Source organism: Vicugna pacos, chromosome 11 (assembly GCF_048564905.1).
Source record: "Vicugna pacos chromosome 11, VicPac4, whole genome shotgun sequence".
Classification (NCBI taxonomy): Eukaryota; Metazoa; Chordata; class Mammalia; order Artiodactyla; family Camelidae; genus Vicugna; species Vicugna pacos.
In genome coordinates, this window is record NC_132997.1 from 81,845,582 (window position 1) to 81,869,405 (window position 23,824).

Consider the following 23,824-nt stretch of genomic DNA (forward strand, 5'->3'; position numbering starts at 1 on the left):
CTAGCATCAAGGCATCACTCAAATCAGCTTAAATGAGATTCCTGAAAATGGAACAGCATTTACCCCTAAATCAAGCAGCTGCGGCTTCCGTCATTTGTTTCTTTCCTACAATCATTAAGAGCAGCCACTTCCATTGTTCCTGGTGCATTTGGCGGCCTAAAAATACTTTCCGAAGGCAAAGGTGCACTGGCTGCATCTCAGGCTCTGCTCCTGAGTAACTTAGGATGCATGAGGTTAAAGCAGTAAGAATAATTTAGGGTTTGGAAAATGTTTGCGAGTGAGTCGACATTTAAATAACTTCATTATCATTCATTGACAGCTTTTTTTTTAACCTGTCAGTGCAATTGATATTTCTATTACCATGTTATAACAAACCCCTGCACATTTTAAATACAGTCACCAGATTCCATTAGTCTACCCACTGTCAAGAAAATATCTCCCAATCCATTTTTCATAATACCCCGAGAATATAATAGGCAATCTACATCAAACAATGACGTGGAGCTGAAGGAAATTGTCTCCTGCTTTCTAAGGATTCTGCCCTGAAATACGTTTGCCTGTCAGCCTAAACATATAATTTAAATGTGCTGCTGAGACATTAAGATGCACCGTGAACCGAACCAGCTCTCCTCTTGTTTCTTGGATTCCCTGAGCTTTACAGATTAACCTGCAGAATTAGAGCAAAGGGGGTTAAACAGCAGGATTAGGGGAAGGCATGTCAATGTGCTAGACAGATAGTTCCACTCTGTCACGTGTCACAGAATTTGAAACGAATTTCACTTGTAATTAAAAGGTGTTTATTTTTCAAATGTAAGGGGAAGTCCCTATGTGTCCTCTCTCATTCCTCTGGTCTTTCTGTGGCATTGTTCTTCCTTTCTTTGGATTATTGCATGTGTTCTTGATGCTTCTAGTCACACCGGGCAGCTAAGAGAAACGTGAAATGTATCCGATTTTGATCTGCATGCTGCTCTGTGGGAAAGTGGCAAATCTCAAACACAAGAATCGCCACCCACATACATTTCTGCAGTAAGTAAATTGATCTATATTACAGTTAACATTAAAGATAGGGGTTACCTTTACCTCTGAAATTTCTTTCAGTTCATTTTTTGAGTATAAAAGTAACCACAGTTGGTACTGATACCCAGGTCTCTGACTATGTTGCTTAAGAAAGGGAGGGTAGAGTAATTTAGACAGAAGTCTCTGTTCAGTTTTGGGGGAGCAGGCACAGGGAAGAGTATTTTTCTTACCAGGTGATGCCCAAGAGATCCTTCTGACACGCGTGAGCACGCACACATGCACACACACTCACCCGCGCACTCACACACACACGCACTCGCACACCCACACACTTGCACACACACGCAGGACTGTCTGTCCCTGGCTGTCCACGTCTGCGCCCTCCCTCTCCGGGGCGGGCGGGTTGCTGCCATCTCTGCAGTGGCAGGTCCTGATGCAGCAGCCCAGGTGACACTACTACTGGTTCCTCGTCACAGATGCCCCCTCCCTCTTGCCACCATGTCTCTGCAAATACAATATCCACCGCTACAGAGACAAGCTGGTGGGGGTGGGGAGGGCAGAGGACACACATCCCTTGTCATCGATCAAGAGTCCACTTCACAGTCACTTTCCCTGCGATTTCTCTCCAGACAACGCCAGCTGACCAGCAGCCTTTATCCCTTCTGCGATATCCCAGACTCTTACACGTTACACCGAAATTATCAGTGCTCACAGTTTTCTCTGCTAATAGACTATGTACTCCGAAGGCAGGACTAGTTTATATTTATCCTTTCACCCTTCTTTCCACTTATCAAAATTCATTTATGTACTTCCTGGCTGGACTCACATACCCCTTCCTTCATGGAGCTTTCTCACATCCCTCTGCCGAATGGAATGACTCTCTCCTTTAAACCCCATGTAACTCCTCTGAACCTCTCTTATGTCGCTTTTTATTTTCTTCCATGTGTTACCCTTGTCTGGGTCTACTCCCCTCACCTGACAGTCATCTGCTTTTCAGCAATTTATGCTTCCTCTTCTGTCTGTCTCTCTCCTCAACACTTTAGCTTCTCCTTACAATCCAAAAAGGTGCTCAAACAATGTGTCTGATTGAACTGAAGGCACCACCCTGAAATTTATCAGAAGATATAATTTGAGAAATTTCACATGTGTTTTTTTGCATTTCTTTTTGCAGGGTGAGGGAGCAAGAAAACTTCAGGGTTCCCTGCTGAGTCTGAGTCATCTGGTAATTCTGAGGCATAAATATAAGAGAAATTAGGGGCTTACTTAAGGAAGCACACATACAAATGTGTATGTAAAATGTTCTATGCATTAACATTAAAATAATATACATAAATACAGCAATGCAAAACATACTATGCATTTATCAATTACAGAGGTAAAGATAAATCTAGGAGGAGAAAGGCATGTCTGCTCAGCAATGTAAAGGGTTCTCTCTTTTTATTATTCTAATTATTCTTTATTCCTTTCTGCATTGACTCTTTTTAGGGAGGGGAATAATTAGGTTTATTTTATTAGTTTATTTTAACAGAAGTACTGGGAATTGAACTCAGGACCTCAAGCATGCTAAGCATGCACTCTACCCCTGAGCTATACCCTCCTCCAAGGGTTCACTCTTTCGATACGACCCTAGTCCTTCAGGCATTTTTGCTCCAACACACAGTTTCCATTATCATGCTGAGGTTACATCTTCATAGGCTACATTACCCTGCACTCATAATTGATTGTGCCAAATAGTTTATGAATAATAATAGTGGGCATTCACTCAATGCTTAAAACATACCACAGCTTGGGCTAACTTTGCTAGCTAACTTTGCAAAGATTACCTCATTTAATTCTCATAACACCCAAAGAGTTAAGTACTAGTATGGTCCACATTTAACAGAATTTTATAGACATAGAGATCAAGACTGAAAGAACAACTTGCCAATACCAATCAGCATCGATGAGTGGGACCTGGATTCAAACTCAGACAGTTAGTCTCCAAGGCCAGCTTCCTACAGAGACAAGGTGACTCATCCATTCAAGTCTTGTGCTCTTTGGAAAGATGGAATAGTTTGCCTGGAATTTTCCAATGGAGCTCCCAGAAGTTAAATCACTCTCATCCGAAAGGATGAACCACAGCTGTTTGTAATATCTGCCAGTTATCATCCTAAATCAACTTTCTAGCTGAATAAGGGCCCTTAGCCCAAGTATCTAATAAACCAAGACTCCAAAGGCATTGATGTAGTCTAGAGACTACTGCAGCCTTTCCCCTACTTGTGAAGAATGTACAGTACCAGACACGAAATGACATACAGAGCCCTTGTGTTAGCATTTTTACAGGAAAATGAATTTAACCTGCAGCTGCTTATTGTGATGTGCTATTTCTGCCAGACTGCTTCACTTTCCTCTCACCCTGTACTCTGGTTGGCTAAAGGAGCACCAACACTGTCTCACCTGGAAATATTCAAAAATAAGTAAAATATTTATCCAATGAAGACAATGCTACTCAGTCTTCCTGGCCTTTCCATTAGCACATACAAATAAAAATGATAAAATCTGTATTTTGGAAGCATAAGCAGCTGATCATCTAGTGGTGACAATGGGATTTACCTGATTCCCTGATATTAAAATGAATCAATTATCCTAAATTATAGAGGCTGTTCTCTGGGTGTCATGATATAAGGTCATCTTGTTAATTTTTCTTAAATGGTGGGAACCATGATGGTGTGCAACCGAGCTTTTGCTACCTTTAATTTTCCAGAAGTGAAGTGAAGTTGGAAAATGAGTAAATTACTTCCTCACATGTAATTGGAGAGGGCTGGACCATCTGATCTCTAGATGTGACTGTAACATTCAAGAATTCCTGTAGCAGGAGGAGTCTGGGGGAACTCTATAATCACAGTGAAGCCTAGGCTGGGGCTTAGAGATAAATATCATCCCCAGATTGTATGAGACAACCAGGAGTTGGAGCATCAAGGTGGAGGTATATCTTCTTTATCTGTTACATATGATCTGTTCTCTGCCTAGCTTCTTTAAGGATGAAATGATTGAGCCTGGTCAGAAAACATTTTTTTTCATTATTGCCTATCATAGCAATATCTTAAATAATCACCATGTATTGGGGGGTCCTGACCTATTATTTGAGGAAAGTTAAAAATTCTAAAATGGTAGAGCTTCAGTAAGGTCTTAGAGATAATCTCATTTCTGTTCAATGTTTTCATTTTTTTCAAAATTAAAGTAGTGGGGAGTTTAAGGCCTCCTCTAATTATACAGTAGACACATGGAGTTAGACTCACTGAAACCCTGTCCTCCACTCCAGCCCACCCCCACACACACTCTAGTTTACCCTCTTTCAGTAACTTTTTAACACTTTCACACAACCTCTTGAAATCAATCGTTTCCACACAATAGAGTAAGTCTGACCTTATGATTCTGCAGATAAAGAAGCTGAGACTCAGTGTAAAGTAAGTCAAGCATTTAGCTGAGATAAAGCCATGATGAGAACCCAGGTTTTCTGATGGTTGTGTTAAGTCATTTCTCAGAATTACAGGTTATCAAACACACCAAAGTACCTTTATCTCATCAGAGAAAAAAAATATATAAAGCTTGGCCATCTTAGAACTAATGAATGCTATATGAAAGAAACATGATTCTACGTATGGAAAACTTAATTCTCCTCCAAAACAAAACCGATAAATTTAAAAAAAACCAGAGGCATAGCTGTATAAGAAACTATGCACAACCACACTCAGGGTCACATCAGACTGAAAACTGTGGTTACAGCTGGGAAAGGGACTGGATGAAGGACGACAGTCAATCAAAGTGGATATTAAAAATCAGAAATGATACACCGTGCTTATGGAGAACGTACTCCAGTATCCCTCCTGGAATGAAGATTTGGAAGAGAAAAGCCCAGAAACACTTCAGCCATTGACCTTCGCCCCTGCCCGTCTGCGTGCAGTGATATCTAACCGACCCACAGGCAATATCCCTTCACAGAGAGTCTGACGGTCCAGCCAAGTGGAGCTGGAGCTCTAACCTACACGCCCCTCTAGGCCACACGGACACTTGTTCACAAGTCACAGGAGAACTGCCAGGTCCCACTTCCCTCAGCTTTTCCAATTGTATTTAAAAAGCAAGTAGTCCAGGAAAAGTCGGCAGTCCCATCCAAAACCTTACCATAGTCCCTTCCCTGCATTCTTAGATGCTTCAAGCTGAACACAAATAGAAACGAAAACACTCAGACCTCCTTTGGCTTGCATCTTTCTGGGGCACTGGTGGCACCAGAATATTCGGTAACAGATGCTGCAAAACATTCACCAGGAAGTCCAAGGCTTCGATTCTTCCTGACCAGACACAATACGCAGTTAATCTAATTATCAGAAAAACAGTGCTGTGATACAGTGTAATGGTCCATTCACTCACTCATCCGACAATTATTTGTGCTGTGTCTCCCATGTTCCAGGCCTTGTTCTGGGCATGGGCAACAAAACAGAGAAAGGAGAAAAAAGCAAAAAAATTGCTGTTCCTGTAGAGCTTACATTCTAGCAAAAAGAGACAGATTAGAGATACATAAACAAATATATAAATAATTTTCCAGGTGACAGTAAATACCACGAAAGTAAAGGCCTTTTGTAAACACCTAGGAAAGTAAAGAGGACAGAGAGTGAAGATGGGGTGTGTTACGTTACACAGCACAGTCAGAGAGGATCGGTCTGGATGGTATAAGGGGGTGGGGGTGCTGCATATGTTGAGAAAGAGTGTTACAGGCAGAGAGAAAAGCAAGCGCAAGGACACTGAGTTAGGTCCAAGGTGAGGGTGATCCAGGAGATGACCATGCCTGGAGCCAAGGACATTAGCAAGGAGGAGCGAGGCTGGTCCCTCTCCAAGGTAATAGCACCCGGACCACACTGAGCCTTGCAGGCCACGTTCAGCCTTTGGAAGGTTCTGAGAAGTGGAAGAGCTTGATCTCACTACGGTTTTAATAAAGTGAAGTTTCTAGATTGGCACGTAGAACTCAGTTTCCCTGTCTGTAAAATAAGGATCAAAATGCTATCTGTCTCATGGGATTGTTAGAAGGGTTCAGTGAGCTGCTTCCTGGAAAACACTTGGCGTTGAGTAAGCACTTATCACCGTAAGCAGTTATTACTGTGGTTGATGGTTAGTTCAGGAAAATCTGCTTCCAAGGAACAGAGTTAAGAGATAAAATCTGAAAGCCCAAAGGACAAAAATTATATAGGACGTAACAGTTCACCCACTTAGAACTTGTCTTTTTTTTTTAATTTCAGTATGTAGTGCCATTTATTCAAGAACTACTTACCTTATATCATAAAGGAAGTGAAAAAACAGAAACAAATAATGGAAAGTGAGATGCAACATGATTTCTTAAAACTGAGATCATTTTTCTTCGTATACATCCCTGGAGGATATTCAGTAGGACATGTTGATCACAATGGGGACTGAAATTTGTACACTGGGCTTCAAAGGCTGAAATACTATGTAAACCAGATTTCATCCTCACAAAACATCAGGAAGCACTGCCTAATCCAGGTGAGTTGGTGGCATATTATTTTAGAGAACTAAACTTATTTCTGAACAGGACTTGTTTCTGATACCGTGATCCAGACTCTTCTAAAAGCTTTTGGGCCTATAACTTATTATTGTTCATCTCCCAAGGCCACCCAAATTGATTTTCTACATACATCCCTGCTTTTTACAGTCCTATTTTTCAAATTCCATTTCTCTCATTTTCTCAAAAATAGTATGTCCTCCAATTCACCTCCATTGAGCAGCATCTTCAATTTTCAATATCTGGCTCCAGTTTCTAATTGCACCAATAACTCCTTCAACTCAAGGCCTTCACATTTCTCTCACTTTAGAACATTTAGTGTTTATATGCCTACCTTACAAGAAAAGCGATTAGGGGTCACCCTTTCAAGAGGAGTAAATGCCAGGACTTGTCACAGTAATGGGCTCTGAAGTTGCCAATGCAGGCTTTGCCAAAGACCTGCTGAGTGACCTTGGGCAAGCTGCCCAGCCTCTCTGGGCTGTTCTTTAATAATGATGATTGACCTCACAAGGTTGCTGGGAGGAATCACTAATCAATCTGGTTGGGAAACAGTCAATACAGAGTGCTTTATAAATATTTACTAATAAACAATGAGCTCACTGCATCTGAGAGCCAAAAGATTTGCATAATCACAGAAAACCCTGTCTGGACCCCAGAATAAGTCAACATAGTGCCTGAAATGGTTCTTGTCTCAAAATTTTAGGCTATCTGCATTGCGGGATGTATCCTGAGAGAGGGGAATGAATCAGATCAGTGAACGTTTAGTCACCTACTAGACAAAGAAAACAATGATTCTAGTCCAGCCAACTAAACTAGTAAAATTAAATGCAGGGAAAAAAGTATATATAATGCTTTTATACTAAAGTGTGTGTACAACTGAGCTCATCACTCAACAAACCAGGTGAACTGAGGACAATATATAACAGACACTGTTCTGGATACTGGGGATAAGATATCTGATAAAACAAGCAAGGATTCTGGTCTCACAGAGCCTTCATTTTAGCATAAGAGACAATCAATCCCACCATTAAGACTATCTGTTATTTTCTTGTTTGCATTAAGTACTCGGATGAAAACAAAAGAGGGTCTTGTTAAAACTGACAGTGTGGCCACCGCTGTAGATTGGATGGCCTTGGAAGACCTCATATAAGTGTACATTGGAATTAGAAGAAACATAGTGCTAAGGCTTTAAGGTATATCCAAGAAACCACAAGAAAATTGTATGCTTAGAGCTTAGAGGGGGATGAATACAGAAAAATTGACAAGGGCTATATCATTTAAGGAGTATAGGGTAAGAGGTTTAGATTTCCTCCAGTGTGAGATTATGGGCAGAGGAGGGATTTGGCCAAAGCCAAGTCAGAAATCAACAACATTTTTTAAAAGATCACTTTGGCTACTTGGTGGAGAATAAACTAGAAAATGGAAAAAGCAGAGGGTCCAGCTGGGTGGTAAGAATGGCCTGGATGAGGCACTCAGGCCAGGAGTCATTCCTGAGCTTCACTGAAAAACTGAAAAGTGAGGAATACTTGTAAGCTACCATCAAGTTATCAAGTGCACCCAAACATAGTAATCTACAATTTTTTCTATTAATATTTCATAATAATTTCAATTCACTATGTATAACATGTTCTAGGTATAACTCAGCAATTTCTTCAACTTACACTCTTCTTTAGCACAATCCTGATTCAACCCCTGGTGCTTCCCTTCCACTTAGGACTAGACAATTTCAGAGATGTTCTGGTTACAGTACACTCCAAGGAGTGTGGCTTGACATTGAGGGTGTAGTTTCTGTAATCATGAATAATTCAGCAGTGTATTAGTTATGCTTTATTATCATTGTTAACTTCAACTTGAGCCATAGTTTTAGCATTGTGGATTTTTTTTTTTTTAATCAGCAGAAGCTCATCCATCACTTTGCATCCCAGGGATTTACCAGGTTATTAAGTTTGCTATTTATAGCAACAATTGTGATTTAAAATAAGAATCGGTATTTTGTGTCCCTGACATCTAACCTTAGGTTAAGCACAGGATCTCCAGATGGATTTTTACAGGAAGTAAAATGAAAGCATGCAGCCAGAGATTAATGTCAGCACAGTGCTCAAGAGAATGAGCTCTCTGGCTGCTTCCCAGAAGAAAAATGGTCAGTAATGTAGATTTTGTGTCTCAGCCACACAGAGGGGTGGCAGAGGAATGACAGGCAGGATGCCCTGGCACTTCCACATCAGGGCACACGAGCCTAATTTTCTCAAAATGAAGTAGGATCTACCAAAATCCTGTTCAGAGATCGCCTTAGGAAAGGCATCTCCAAGACTCCTCACTTAAGTCACTCAATCCTCAGTGACTTCTTACTGAGTATCATTTACGGGGTTAGCTGTGAGCTCAACTTCCCTCCACTTCACCAGGTAATGTCTGTATCTCTTGGAAATACCACCACCGTGAACACCAACCTAATCTGTCTTCCCATCCTGGTACCTGAAGATGTGATGTTTCCATACAGTTAAGAGGTTTTCCTAGAGTGATATTTCCACGGATGCAGACAGGTTCCTTTGCACAGCGCCGAGCATGCGGCCTTAAGTAATTAATGTTTCTGACAGTGATGAGATTAATGAGAATCAGCTACTATTTTCATGCTTCCAAAGGCATTTCAATCCTTATTTGCTTTAGAATGTGTTTGAAAACCTAGAGAGAGGACTTTTCTTTTTGCCACAGCTGGGGTTTTAATACAAATTATTAATATACAATCTTCTCTAAAATTCAGGGAACAAAACTCAAGCTGCTTCATGGGCTTGAGGAGAAAATCCAATTGTCGGTCTGCTTCTGAAAAGGCAGAACTCTCTATTCAAAAAAACGGGCACAGCCCTCTGTAAAAAAGAAAATGTTTTGTCAACAGTGGAAAATAAAATAAATATTCGACCTACTTGTCATGACAGACTTCTGGGACCTGTTGGATTAGAATTCTGGAGAAGAACCAGGGAATATGCAGATTCTGGGAGAGTCTAGTCCCTCTGGGAACACAACAAGTGTACAGGTTCAACAAGCCCCACCCCCCAAAGATGAATCAAGTGTCCTGTGCAGAACTTTCTGTGATGCTGTGGTGCAGAGAAGAGACGCAGTGGGATGGGCATGACTGAACAAAGCAGGGGCTTCTTCTAGAGCACCTGGCCAGGTATTCTTACAGACTTCTGTACTTGAGAGATGGCAAAAACAAGGCTCTAAGAACTGCGAGAACTTGGCCAAGTTCACACAAGGGGCAGAATCTGGTTTCAAATGTCACTCTGACTGACTCCAAAGTCCATATTCATAACCTCTGTCTTAGACAATCCCAACACAGTGCCCACAAATGAACTGAAGATGTCAGGTCTCCCTGACCCTTACTCCCTACCTATGCATGGCCCTGTGGTAGACACAGGCAAGTCATATGTAACCTAGGGATTTGTTTTGGGGCAGTTATTTAACCTTTATGAGCAGTCCAAGAACAGACAGGGTTTCTTTTAAATATCGAGATTCAACCAATCACTATCTGTGAGCTTTCTTCCCAGTACTTTTCAGCTGGGGTGCCACCATCCCCTAGGGGACTCTACGGAAATGCACGGGATGTGTTAGTATTGTCGTCATGACTGAGGGTGTCTAGAGCAGAAGGCTGAGGGATGCCAGGTGTCATCACACACAATTCTCAAATGCCCCATTAGGTTTTCATGGAGTACAAAAGTATCTCTAAAGCCAAATTCTATTTTACATATAAGCATAATTTTTTCCCATTACTAATATATACGAAATTTTACAAAGTATGACTCCAAGTAACTCGAGGGAAGATTTCATTTTTTTTTCTTTGAGAACTTTACCAAGGGATGCTCATTATTTCTAAAAATCTCATAAGGACCTCGTGGAACCTGGGCTGCCAACCCTACTCACTACCTTCATCGTAACTCTTCTTTCTAATAATTTTACTTCTAACAGTGTATTGTATGAACAATGACATATTAAAATACAGCTTATAATGCATCCATTATATTTCTTTTATCTCTACTTTTATTTACACTGAATGATGTGCATAGGTGAGCGTGGTAGGCAGAATATTGCCTCCTCCTTCAAAGATGTCCTTTCCTAACAGATACGTGAGATTATCGGACAAAGGGGATTTCACATTTATAACTGAGATTATTAATCAGTTGATCTTTAAATGGGGAGATGATCTTGGATTATCTGGGCAGACACAATATCATGTGTGCTCTTGAAGGCAGAAGGAAATAAACAGAAGAGTAAGTCAGGAGCACCTGTGAGAGGGACTGACTCCTGGCAATGATGCTGGGTTGAAGATGGAGACGGTCATGTGAGAAGAGATGTGAGTGGTCTCAGGGAGCAGAGAACAGGCCCAGATGACAGCCACCAAAGAAACAGTGGCCTCAGACCTACAGTTTCAGGAGCACGGAAGAGAACATTTCTCCCGCGCCACTACATGGGAGCCCAGCCAGTGGACGCCTGAATTTCAGCCATGTGAAACTCTGAACAGCAAAGCAGCAGGGTTCACTTGAACTTCTGAGCTACAGAACTGTGAGCATATGTATATACATGGATGCTTTTTCTGGGGTTAAATTTACAGTAATTTGCTAGGCAGCAATACAAATACAATACAATTTCATGTGAGACAGTTCTGATAGGAGTAATAATTAAAGAGCTAGGCAGTTGGTAGCTAGGGTGGTTGGAATGCAAAGTGGAGCCACTGTCCTTATTTGGAACCCAGGACAGATATTGATCAGGCTCCAATGATAGTCCAAGATGAAGTCTTTGTGTACAAGGCTCCATTTTACTTGTTACACAAGTGTGCTCTGTTCTTCCTGACAGCAAATCATACAAAGAGCAATTGCACTTCACAATATTGTTAAAAATATTATGAGCCAAAGGCTAGCCTTGGAACTAAAGGACTATAAAAATAATCTTTTTGTGTTAAAAAAATGTCTAAAAACATAATTATGAGATTTTTCTAAGCTGAGGAGGCTCTAAATCCTATGTCATTGAAGGGCATTAAAGAACCAACTCTCTAGGACAGTCTGCCTGACATTTATGATGGAAGGTGGAGGAAGGGAGTCTAATAAAAACTCAAGAGTCCTGGGTCTCTTCCCCAGAGCTTCTAATCCAACAGGTCCTAGAAATGCTCAGGAACCTACAACTTAATAAGCTTCCTAAACTTAGAACAACCTATTCATAGAAAAGATTGAGAGTGTCTGAAACTCCATAGGATGAACAAAGTATAGACCAACAAACAAACAAAAGCAAAAAAGCAGAAGAAAGAAAGTGGGAACAATATCAGCATTCCTCTTTGGGCCAGTACGCAGAATCAGCTACTACTCTAGGAACCAAGCAGTAGCCTCACTTTCAAAAGCAGAGTAAATCCCTTCAAAAAGTACAAGAGAAAGCAAGTACCTTCAAACAGAAAGACTACAACGGTCCAGCGGAAAGAACCTGGACTTGGAAGAAGACAGCTATACGTTCACTCATGTCCTGGCTGGCTCACTCACAGGGTGCTACTGATAATTCTCCATCTCCCCTCATTTTTACTTTCTCTGCAAAAGAACAATAGTACCTAATGCTTAGCTGTGGTGAAGATTAAAAGAACTATTATGATTTTGACACATTGTAGCTATTTAATAAATATCTATTCTTCTGTCTGCTCCCTGTTAGAAACAAAAGTTCCAAAAGTGATAAATAGATTCTAAGTTGACTAATCCCCACCCCTGGTCTTTAACCTTTTCAGAAAGAAGAGCTTGCATCCCATTATTTTTTAAAGGCCAGAAAAGGAAATTCATTAGCATCTCTTAGTCATTTGTTCTGGGAACATCACTGATACCAGGAGTGCCTTCCTCAAACCCCACCTAATGAAACTAAAACCTATTATCTATCCCAACATGTACTTATGGAGAAGGAAAAAAATTAAAATGAGACAGCTTGGTTACTCAAAGGTCAACAAGCTTAACAGCAAGAGCGGAAAAGATGAAAATTTCCTGCCACTCGACTAACTCACCACTTCTAGAATAGATTTCTTACTTCGTATTCTATCAATTCCCGTTGGTTTGGTATTAATTATAGTACCAACTGCCCTTTGATATGTCTGTATTCATTCAAGCAACATATGCTGAACACAGGTCCTAGACATATGTTGAACGTATAAATGAAGATGAACTGGTCCATTTCCCTCTGGGATCACTGAGGGCAAGTTCACCTAAAGTGAAATCTAAGTTACTATCCCTTTCAGATGCTCAACGGAGGCAGAAATGCCTAAATTTTCTGCCTCTGTATTTACTGTGGTTGCTCCTGGGTTGTCTATGTACCATTCTCATCTTTAACAAGATGCCTGCAGGATGGCTACAATTCACCTGGTTCTACCAACCTGGGCAAACTGTTGGGAATACAGTCTAGATCAGGGTTTGACAACCTTTTTTCTGTACGTTGCCAGATACTTAATATGAGCCACTAAATCTAGGGTCTCTCTTACAATTATTCAGCTCTGTAATTGTAGCAGAAAAGCAGTCAGACAACATAAAAAAGATGGATGTGGCTGTGTTCCAGTACACCTTTATTCATGAAAGCAAGTGGTAGTCAGACTTCGGCCACAGCTTGCTGACCCTGTTCTAGATTCTTTAGACCAGAATTACTAGTTACTGACCCTTTGCTGTTTATCTTGAGATTACACACACACACACACACACACTCACTCTCCCTCTCTCTCACTCACTCTCTCTCTAATGGGGGAGAGGGAGATAGCAAAGAAAAAAGACAAAAGAAAAAAGCAGAGGTTCTTCTGACAAAGAGCTTTTCGAAAGAATTTTAATAAGAATAGGATAAACATCAAATTACATTGTAGGGAGATATAGCCTGTGGTTGGATTTGAAGCTCTGTACAAATGACCCCTTGATGGCTGCTGAGGTTGAATGACTAAATTTAAAAACAAACCAAAAAAAAAAAAAATAGCAAAACCTTCATAGACTCAAGTTCCATTCCGACTATACTGAACTGCCGTCACCACGCATACATTAGAATTTATATCACTTGGCCCAAAAAAACCAGGTGATGCGTAGAAATAATTGCTGAAAGACCCAGAAGAGGTTTGACATAAGGTGTCTCAAGCATGCTTGGGAGATATCCACCCAGCCTGCTCCTCTTGATAGCTGTGTAAAGTCATTGACATTTCAGAGTAAGCAGATGTCTTTCAATTTGATTTGATTTTAGAAGAGCCACTTGCCGACAACCTGAGATATGTGTCTGATCTACATAAGATGTTATAAGCCCTAAGAGTACCTCTGAATGAGAGGTGAGGTTCATAAGTTAAGAATATATTATCAGCCATGTTAATAACACCTTCACATTTTTTAAAATTTTCCCTTTGAAAGAGTTTTCAGTTCACCTTGCAGATTCTGTCATGTTCAAAGATTAAATAGGGAACACAGGAGCTAATGTGCATAAAAAAAATAATTAGTAACCAATGGTCGTGGGTGCATCCCTGTTGCCAGCTCTACTTACAGCTCTGACTTAAGATTCTGTGACTCACCATGTAAAGAAAATTACAATGTTTCTGACCTTGCACAGGTAAACTGACCCTTTATACAGTGTCACAGCAGGAAGAACCTGGTTTGTTCACTGTTTTTATGTGTTGGCATCTCTAATCAAGGCACAAAGCCTCGCTCAAACTTCATAATGCAACCGTAGCTGGAGTTCTGAGCCAATACATTGTTATTTTCCCTGCTGAGAACATCAGTCATTTCTCAGGCCATATCTTTATAATGTTGTTTCTTCTCCTGAAATCTGTGAGCACTTAGCATCTAGGAAGGTTATCAAAACTTAACTCCTTCACCCCTCATTCTGTCTTCCTCTCTTCTCCTTTCTCTCATTCTAAACATGTATGGCCTTCCAACCACATGCAATGACATGTGGGGCCCTTGGATTCCAGTGACATGAAAAACTCAGTGTTTCACCCCTTTATACAAGACTCTGAAGGCTTGAGCCACAGCCTGCTGTGGAATAAACACCTTTCTTCCCCTCAAATAGAGCTCCAAGATAACATAAGATTATCCACTTGGTGAATGAGCCACCTTAACCTTCACAATTCTCCTTCTTTCCCTCTTAGAAATTTATGGCTACCATTTAGGGAGATTTCAATTCCCATTAATAATCTGTGCAATTGAGCTACATTTAAGAGAATTTAATCATGTCTTGGTGACAAATTTAGCTTAAAGCAGAGCTTCACTTAGGACTTCCAAGTAAATTTCTGTTGAAAAGGTCAATTTCTAACATTTGTCAGTTAAAGCCCATACCAGACAAATTAAATTTTCCTCTACTTGTCTGGAGTACAAACACTTTCAATGCTGAATATCACCCCTGGTTGTCAATTAGGAAAACCACCCAAGAAAACAACAGAGGCTGAGAACTTTTTTCTTAAAGAAGACCTGAAAGTTTATTCATTCAGGACTTAGGAATTTTTTTTTCCATACTAAAAAGCTATCTCAGCATGGTAACGGAAAAACAAAACAAAACATAATCTTACTGGATAATTAAAATCAGTTCAATGCCACAAGCATTTGAGCATGTATTATTGAGGAAAGAAGTAGAGAGAGATTTTAAACCCTTATCAAAGCTTATGAATCTCTCTGGGGATACAAAGCACCTTTGAACAATTGGAAATTAACATGTACTCATCATCAAGAATGAAGTTTGAAAAAATCCTGGTTCCCATGTTATGCTGAAGACAATTTGTGCTTTGGAGTAAAGAAAATCTATGTTTTGGATTTCTGGGGAAAGGTTTATGGAACAGAAAGAATATCAAAAACAGTCAATCTAAACGGTGCTATAGTGATTATACTGTGGGTTTTTTTTTTTCCTTTTGCTTCTCTATATTTTCTGATTTTGTACCTCATACATGAATTATTTTGTTTGAAAAGATAATAAAAAATTTTAAGGGGGAGCTTAGAGAAAAGAGAAAGAAAAAGTATACTTTTCAATTTCCTCAGAGAAAACAGGACTAGATGTCCTGCTTTTTGGCCCTCAATTATTAAATGGTCCCTACTTCACTCCAAAGAAAAAGACTCATGGCCAAACATCTAAAGATCATTTTTGACCACGAGGTCAACAGCAAAGGACTGAGATTTGGCAGGTCTTACAAAAAGACTGCATTCATTGTTCTGGCAAATCCAAGAATTAAAAAGTCTATCTCTGAGCATTGCTGGGGCAAAGAAGTGAAGGGCAGCCTCAGAGCAGGGGAAGCAGAAATGCTCACTGCCTCATTTACATCCTTATATTCTGATAACGAAGAAGATAAGGTGGTGGGAGCCATGGGGGAGATTAGTTTCTTAAAAATCATTAAAACCAAGTTCTCTACACACACACACACACACACACACACCCCTCATCTTGGTGTGAGTGGCAACATTGACGAAGCTGTCCCAAGATTATAGAGGAGGCTGTCTTTCCCAAGTACCCTGTGATTACTATTGATCTGTTCAGCTCATTGCAACTCAGCCTCACCAGGCTGGTCATGAAAGAGGAATGGATGCTATTAAAGATCCTAGGAGCTGCTCTGCAGGTATCATTCATTAGAAGTGAACTAAATGTACTGACTTCCAAGCATAAAGAGATTATGTAGCAGATTCATTCTCTTTCCAGAATCTAGAACCACGATGCCCTCAAATAAAGACAGGTTGAAGGGGAAGCACCTACTCTTAAAGCATGACAGGGAAGCTCAGCGTTACTGGACAATACAAGTAACTGAGCAAAGCCAGGACTGGAGTAGTTGGCTTCCATAACCAGCCATTACTTATTAAGCTATCATGTATCGAGAGCTATGTCAGGCACTAAAGAGAACGTTCAGAAAGGGATAACCAGGGATGTAGGAAAGGCCAAGGTTTCAGAGGCTAACCTTAAAACACAGTGGTCTGCAAAGACCAAAGGGTTGAAGGCTTCTGATATAAAGTAAAGTATCAGTTACAACAAGTGTTACAAATTGATTACCAATGGACACACAAATCAGCCACATGAGAGAGCATTAATGCATTAATGCTAATAAATGACTATTGATCAATATTGATTAAGAATTGATCATGATTGTGCTATTTCAATAAATTCAAGGAAACTAAATATATTGTTAAAACTATAGAAGTGGTGACTAAGTTAAATTGAAAATTAAATCAGAAATGTGTTGATTGATCCTATTTTGAGGTAATGCCACAATTTCATTTCAGCAATAATTCACACCATGATCTGTATTTTGGGCTAAAAAGAAGAGAAATTAAAATGGTAAAATCACACCAGACATTCACTAATCTTAGATAGATTAAAGGGTTATAGGAAAATGAAAAATGTTATTACTGTGGCACAGTCAAGAGACTCTAGATTAAAATATAACTTCCCAATAAAGAAAAAGACACAAAGTGCTTGGCACATAGTAGGCTTTCAATAAGTGGTAATTAGTAGCAGTAGGACAAATAATTGGATTACAAAATAGTCTCATATGTGAATTACAGAATCACTCTAAAAAGAAACAGAATCTAGTATTGAGCACTTCAGAGATTTACTTTCTGAAGCTACAGTCTGTAATGTTTAAATGACTATAATTTTCATTACAAATGTATTGTTTCCTAAAGTGCTGGCAATTTTCTGAATACCCTGTGTTTTCGTGTTATTTCTCTCTCATACTGATACACTATACCTGGAAATGGAGTGGCTAGTAGAAAAAGCCACAAACTATGTGTCAACAGGACTGGCTTCTAGTTTTTCCTCTATCACTGACCTTCATGGGTGACCTGAAGCAAATTCCCAACTCTTTGGCCCTTTGTTTTATCAACTATAAATGGGGACAATGCTGGCTCCTTCCCGCCTTCCATGGTGTCATTAAGATCAGAGCAATAGAATTCAAGAATGTTTTTTTGGAATCTTAGAGGAAAATGCATGGAACACAAGCACTTCTCCATTCTTCAGAAGTTGGTTTGAGGTAGTACATATTTTATAGAGTGAATGAAAAAAATAAAAGATTAGTGGCCTAATAAAGAGCTAAAGCCTCCTTCTTGATAAGATCAAGCTGCCGGAGGCCAGCTCCACAATTAGAAGGTACTTGAGGCTGGTCCCTGTATGTTAAGGAGATTTGAGCCCCACTTGTGTTTCATGGTAGAAACAGCACTGACAGGAAGTCAAAAGATAGAGGCCATGAGCGACACAGGGGAAGTAATCAAGACCTCCCTGTTGACCACAGAGGTGGTGTCAGGGTTTTGCTGAGAACTCACAGGTCATAGATGACCAATAAAATAAGAGTGAATAATAAGGCCTGTATGCACTAAGTGCCTAATATATGAATGAGTAAACAGGTTTGAATTTAGAGTTCCCTTTACTCGTAAGAATTTCTTTAATAAAAGTTTTCAATCCTAGTTTTACTCTTGGGAAATCACTTAGCCCTGGTGACATTACATAAAATGAGGGTGGCAATATTTTCCTTTGCCAACTTCACAGGTTTTTATTCCATGATCAACCCAGTGTCACTTCAATGACTACCTCAGACAGAGACAACCTACTTTCCACTGGACTGAATGTGCTATTTGCATGCAAAAAACAAAGCCAGTGATACAAAGCAGGCAATGATGTTCTTTCTCCTCAATTAGACTGCAAGCTCCTAAAGACAGAAGAACCCATGCCCTAGACCTTACTTCAAGCATTGTATTAGGCACTGGAGGAACGAAACAGAACTCATTTTTAAGAAATTAATTACCACAGATGTGAAGGCATCTGAGGAAATTTAAACGTATTTAAGATTCCAAGGAGCTGTTTTTAAAGAGGCCTAAGTGCCACAAGAAGTACCAGAGAATGATTATTTGCACAACTTCAAGGTCATTCCAATAAACATTTTCTTTCAATGGGAGATTTTTAAAAAGGGGCCTTTATTTTATGTATTCAGAAATTAGACATAATCCTTCTATAGCTGCAGAGGATGATGGAGAAAGTCAAGATGTTACTTTCTGAGACAGGAGGCCAAGGCATCCTGGGACTAAGCCCCATTCTTCGGTTCCCCAGACCACTCAGACATTGGCAGAAAGCACAACTTCCTTGCCTTATGAGCTTTAGTAGCTCTAGTGGGCAGACAACATGGCCACTGCCCCTGCCAACTCTCCTTTGGACACAACGCTGAGGAATCAAAAGGCATAGGCCAAGGTTCAAGGGCCTTGCATCTTTAAATGCCAAGCAGCAACGACATCACCACCTGCGAGCTGGTGAGCAGTTGAGTCTCAGTGAGAATGCGTACCTAGTGAAAGAGAGCCCCAGGTGACTTGTGTGCATATTAAAACAACAGAAGCACTGTCCCAGGTCTAGCTTGGCAGTGATAGTCTCTGCTCTTCCAACAGCTTTGTACTAATGCTTCTTTTCAAAATGTACTGTGCGAAGAACTACCTTCTGGGGTGAATCATCTGGGGTGTTGGGCAAAATACGGATTTGGGGGCTCTCCCAAATACCTACTGAATTTTTCAATAATCCCTGAAGGTAATTCTGATGCACATTCAGTTCTGGGGACCACTGCTTCATTCTTCAGTGAAGGCTGGTTCTCAAGACCCTTGACTCTGTTTCCCGTCCATCTCTCTCTTAATTCAGAACTCTGACATTTTAGGTTGACTTTCTTTTTCCCTCTATTTACACAGATTAAATCTTTTTTTCTTATCTCTAAATCATCTGGGGATTGTTTTCCTCTAATAAAATGGCTACACTCCTGATTAAGGAAAAGTGATAAACCTGCTGTCAATTACCTTAATTGATCTGACAACCTGATTAGGCCCAGAAAGGGGAAGGTTTCCTTAGCAGAACCTTATTAAAAAGGAGAAAACAAAACAAAGGCCCATGTAATTAAAATGTGATCGCTGGCAATGAGTATGTAAAATCAGCCCTGAGAGGTATTAGTGATGGGAAAACATTTCTAAATGGCATCTTAGGGAGACAAAGGAACACAAGACGGTCAAACAAATCAGTGGGCTACCAGGGGAGAATGCTTAACAGAAACGCAACAATTTTTCTGAATTCTACTCACCAGTAGCTTTGACACGAACAAAATCCACTCTTGGTTTAAGGTGGGAAGAGTGTAGTTACTGGTCCCATTTGTTGTACTGTGAACCCCAAAAGAATGCCTGTTACTGGCACCATTTGTGGTTACACAAGTGACTTTTTTTCTTCTCTAGACAACTATGCTTAAAGTAGAATCTTGGGTCCATATCTCAGTGGGGGCTGAGTAAGTTGTCCTCTGGAACTGAGTTCGGGGCATCAATGCCACACCCTAGTCACCATGACTGCTTCAGCAAAACAGCCAGCACTTAGCCCGTGTTCCAGACTCAAGGCGTCTTCTTTTAGAATTATTTGCGATCCATTTTCTCTAACTCACTATCAGACAAGTGGGGACTGAAGAGGGATTCAAGGTGAGCTGCCCCACAGGAAAAATGCACGAGGAGCCGCCATACCGCAAAACAGACTGTTTGAGGAGCTGACATGGAGCGAAACAGCACTTTACTGCATTATAGGCGAGTGGTGCGTGCCGCGGGCAGCGGCGGCGGCAGCGGTGGCAGCGGCGGCGGCCACACCTCCTACTTCAACAAGATGGCGCACACCCGCGTGGCGCACTTGCCCTGCTCGTATCTATTTTGCCCACACATGCGCATTGTTAGTCTTTGTTCATACTGCCTACATACTACTACTAGCGCATGCGTACCTTTACTTCTTTGGTCATAAGGCTTACATAACTGGCGCATGCGTAGTGTGTATGCTACTGGCACATGCGTACATTTACCTTTTACCAGGTGCAAGCTATTGTGAACTTTGGCCTGGTCTCCACAGCCTGTTCACTTAAGGGTGGACCCCATGGCCCACTCACTTATCGCTGCCAACACTCACTCTCAGTGGAGCACACCTTCTGAACTCATCCCACCCCTGGGTAGCCCTCAGGCCTTCAAGAACAGAAATGCAATATCGTGACTGTGTTACTTTACACAACAAAAATATCCAGGTCCCAAGCGTGCTGAGAAATAGAATATTATTAGCTAATTAGGATGAACTGTCACACTGGAGTGTTTGATTAAATTAATTAATCAAGCTGATGATTGGTCTGGAGGGGGTAGGAAGCTGTCTGTACAGTGCACCTGGTAAATTGTGCTATTAACCAGTGGTCCCTTAGAAATTTAAAGAAAAAGTATTTTTGGATCAGAAATAAACAAGTTAGCATAAATTGATATACTGATCAGAATAAACAATAAGGCTTGTGTGCAGTAGGTGCCTAATATATGAATGAGTAAACAGATTTGAATTTAGAGTTCCCTTTACTCATCATTATACTCAAGTCATCAGAAGTTTCAATTTGGATCTTTAAATTGAATACAATGATTTCCTTTTTGACAATTACACAGAATAATAGATTAAAAGAGATGAAAAAAGAATCAACATCACAGACTTTTGTCTTAATTTAGGGCTTCAACTAGACAAACCCATCCATCCACTCTTTTTTAAAGACATAAAGAAGAATTAAAAGACCTCTAGCTTTGTTGACAGTCTACTCCCATGACTAGCTGACTTAAGAGAGGTACTGCTCTTTCATTTCCTTTTGGGCAGAGATAAACCTTTCCTTCCATTGCAGCTCTTCCAAGGTGCTAAGCATCAACACAGCCTTAATTCTGACCAATTCACTTCAAAACTAGCATTCTATGCCAGACGACATTTTGCACAAGACCCTGATTATGCTTGACACAAAGCCTTCTCCATATCTGTGAGTAAAGTCTCCAAGCATTTTATACTTTAAACAAGTTTGCTGCTAGGCTAATCTGCAGATGTGAAATTGAATAAAATGGACCAAGATTTCCCCTGTAGTCAAAGCACCTGGGATACCTGTCAATGGGTCACCAACTCTCCTTGGTGGCCCTAGAATGAAACAACAGTTCAGATAGGATTGCAACTGCATGCTAGTTCTCTGATTCGAAAACAACCTTTTATTCTAAGTCACCTAGAGTTTGACTTATTTTAAACAGAAGTGACTGTTTACCCATTTCAGATGGTCCCTAGACAATTCCTTCAGTTAATCACAGTGCGGTATTAACTGGGAAGGCTCAGGGACTCTATGATTCTTATGCTCTGTAGAACACCTAGCACATTTCACTACTCTGTGCCAGCATTTACTGAAGTGTTCTCACGGTTCAAAGCCTTTAAACTTAAATAATAAAGGTTGTAGGAACATATGTTGGGACTTTATCAAAGCCCATGATTCATCCATCCATTTACTCATTCATTTATACGTGCACCCATTCCAACTATTCCACAGTCTTTCATGGAGTCTCCTTCAGGCAAGATGTAAATATAAATAAGGATAGTTCTTACCCTTCTAGAGTTCGTAGGGTGTAGCATTAACATTCCAAAGTGCTTTAGATAAATTATACCCCATATATTATCTACAAACTCTGTGTTTTAAATGAACATTTTAGGGGGGGTCCTAAACATAATTTAAAAATTATTTCTAAAACTCTCTTTACAGACTCACAGGAGGAAAAAAAAGATCCATTTGAAAACTTTATCAACTACCATTTCCCTAACTTCACCCAAGGATGGAGCTTTTCTCTTCCTCTTCCTCAGAGCCTGGTTCAAAGGATAAAGCTTTTGTCATCGGATACTCAATTTGGTCACATTCAATACATACTTCAAAAAATTATAATGTATAAAATCAACAAAATGGGTAAGAAATAACTTCTTTTTATCTAAAATATTTACTTTTGCTCAGATTATATAAAGATATATTCATTTAAAGCTACTTATCTGTATATTTTTTCCTCCCCCATTTGCCTAGAAGCTCTATGAGGGCAAAAGATATACATACTTCTGATCATTAGCATATTACCCACACCCAGCACAATGCCTTAGCCATACTACATTCAATAATTATGGATGCAATGAATGAAACAAATGAATGAAATTAACGCAATATAATCTTTCGCCTCCAAAGTTGTGAACATCCCTAATAGTCTTAAAATTAAAAGATGCTGTTGTCACATGCTACATCTAGTATAGTGAAAATAAGTAGAAAATGCTGCAGATAATTTCCAAGGCCCAGGAAAGGTAATTTCCTTTTTTTTTCTTTTCCTAGAAGAATTACAGAGAAAAAAGAAAATGTAAGTGGAAAAGAATAAAAGGAAGCGCGAAGGGAGAGTTTAGCTCAAATGACAAACTAAACATTTTCACTCAACACTTTATAGTCTTCAAAACTGGGTAACGATCTTCCCAGCTCCTCAGGCCGGTGTAGCGTGAGGTTGAATACATCATCAGTTCTGACATAAAACATGAGTTTGCAAGTAAACAGGAAGTTTATCTTATAAAATGGAGCTTTTCTTTGCATAGAAGTTCTTCATTAATTACAGAGATGGACTTTCAACTACTGATTACAGCTGTGGCTCTCTCCCTGACATATGGAGCATCTTAAAAGGGAAAAAAAATATAAGTCGGAGGGATTTCTCAGCAAATTCAATTCCTTTTATTTTCCAGAGGGGCAGGAGTGAAGCAGCAGGTGGCAAATTCATTTTTATCTAACATTTGGTCATGTGACATATTTTACTTTCACAGTTAATATAACTTTCTGAATAGCAAATTGGGAAAATCTGCCAGCATGTGGGGAGTCAGTGGGGTGTGTGTGTGTGCACACACATGTGCAGTGTGTGTGTGCACATGTGTGGTGTGAGTGTAGAGAGAATGGGGAGGCCTGTGTGGTGAAGGTGGGGGAAGGAGGTTGCTGTTCTGTTTTAAGTCACTAGTTTCAATCCATTTTGAGAACATTCTAAAGACATTATACGGGCTGGAGAGACCACCATTATTAAACGGCATGTGGTGATCACCGGTCAGGTCCTTTAAAGGAATGAACTTTCAAAAATAACCCCAAGACTGATCACAGCAACACCGGAGATCTCCCAGGTGGGATTACAAAGATTGTGTAGCAGAAACCTGTGTAGTTTATGAGGGAGAACAGGAACTGAGGGAGCTGTCAATCAGACTTTTTCCACCAAGAAAAGTCATCAGTTTCAAAGTTATACCTACTTTTGATATATATGTAATACTAGCAAAACAAAGCTTTCTAAACAGATAAAACAAAAAGTGACTTGTTATTGTATCATGTCACTGACATTATGAAGAATCCCAAACCCTGGGAGAAGAGTTAAGAACTCCCGCTGGTTTCACAGACACTCAGTGTAGTTTGGGGCAAGTTGTTTTCCCACAAGC

At 40.1% G+C, this 23,824-nt stretch overlaps 1 protein-coding gene across 9 annotated transcripts in view; it reads right to left on the minus strand.

Annotated features, from left to right (window-relative positions):
• SORCS1 (sortilin related VPS10 domain containing receptor 1) overlaps positions 1–23,824 on the minus strand; it is a 468,902-nt gene that overhangs the window by 223,303 nt on the left and 221,775 nt on the right. Inside the window, exon 1 of one of the 9 annotated variants that reach the window (XM_072971849.1) lies at positions 19,617–20,111. The exons of 7 other annotated variants lie outside the window; for them this stretch is intronic. The gene's annotated coding sequence lies outside the window, so the exon portion shown is untranslated. Of the gene's footprint in view, positions 1–17,342; positions 17,429–19,616; positions 20,112–23,824 lie in introns of those variants that run through there. One more of the 9 variants, XM_072971850.1, reaches the window with a different exon arrangement.